The sequence below is a fragment of the Gavialis gangeticus genome, unplaced genomic scaffold (assembly GCF_001723915.1).
Source record: "Gavialis gangeticus isolate Ggan-Ray unplaced genomic scaffold, GavGan_comp1, whole genome shotgun sequence".
Taxonomy (NCBI): Eukaryota; Metazoa; Chordata; order Crocodylia; family Gavialidae; genus Gavialis; species Gavialis gangeticus.
Window position 1 is genome coordinate 39,549,639 of NW_017729030.1, and position 1,579 is coordinate 39,551,217.

Genomic DNA, 1,579 nt, shown 5'->3' on the forward strand with positions numbered 1-1,579 from the left:
CATACCCCTCATGAAATCCTAGCGTGATGCCTAAAACAAAAATATTCACAGAACAAAACCAACAACAACAAAAATCTGATTTACAGTAACACATATGTCTTAACAATCTCTAATTTATTTTCCTGAACTTTCTGGATGTTTTCATTTTTACCCCACACAATTCTTGTCACCCATTCCCCTGTTGTTTAATTTTGTTTTACTTTATCATTTGGCACTGGTAGTATTGAAACCCACCACAAAAGTTGAGAAGACACACTAGGCACTTGTCAAAAGCACTGCTAGACCCTGCCAATGGATATAGGCAGGTAAATCCCATTGCACATATCAATTAATAAGCTTATTAATTATAATTTGGGTCTACTCTTTTGATCCATTTGCTACATCTAGCTTGTAATGCAAAAGACAAAATTTCCCACAAAAGATTACAATTTAAATAGACCAGACAGAGGTAGGTAGGAGAAAGGGCTATACTATACAAAAAGAGATATATAGTATATATCTTATACAGACTAAATGCTAGACTTTTATATTAGAATTTCAGATTATAAACTCTTTGGATCATAATCTCTTTATGTTTACCTCTTTGTGTACAATTTTTTTCCTCTTTTTTAAATTCCGTTGGCTTTTAATTTATTTCATTGTGTGAAACTTTATGTGTTTTGGGGTATATTTCTTGAATTCTTATCTGCATTCTGGGACATGTAGTGCCCTTTTGGGTACTGTAAGACAGAGATAGCCAACCTGCAGCAAGTGTGGAAAACAGCAGATGAGGGAGGGGGAAAACAGCACAGGAGCAGATATGGCAGAAAGCAGAAAATTAGATCATGCAGAGAGCACAGGTCAGAGAGCATAAGGCAAAGCAATAGATGATGTAGACAGCGTGGGTCAGGGAACCAAAACCAGAACAGCAAATCAGGCAGGGAAAGAGGGTCAGAGTGACACTCGATGCATGCGTCCACACAAGCATGGATGTTTGATCCCCTGGGAACAACTGGCAGTGGGACAGCTTGTGCTGCGACTAGTTGTCCCTGGGGAATACCTGTGCCACATATCCTCCCATGCATGGCAGGTTACCCTGGGTGGGGAATGGGAGGCTAGGGCCATCCCTGAGCTGGTCCCAGCAACCTTATCTAGAGTTCTGGGGGCCTCCTGGGGCTGCAGCAGCAGCAGCAATCCTGTTGCTCAGAGTTTGACCAATAGTCAGATCATGGCCCCAGCTGGCCCAGCTCCAGTTTTGAGTGGTGCACACTGCCCCCTAGATATCCAGGAGTCAAAAAAACAAACCCGCAAGAAAACAAACAAAAACAAACAGAAAAACTGTGCTGCTCCCCTTGCATTGTGGAAAACAGCTGAACATGCAGTATCTAGTGTCACAGATGTGTCTGTGGTGTCACATACTGCATGGCTGCTCTTGTCTGGATGCAGCCAGGGAGTGTGTGGAGCTAATTTATGTCATGTCTCTTAAAATATTGGCCTCCACTGCTGTAGCCTATTAATAAACACAAAGATCACAAACTAATCCATCCTCACCTTTTCCTTCATAGAATCATAGAATCACAGAAGTAGGGTCAGAAGGGAC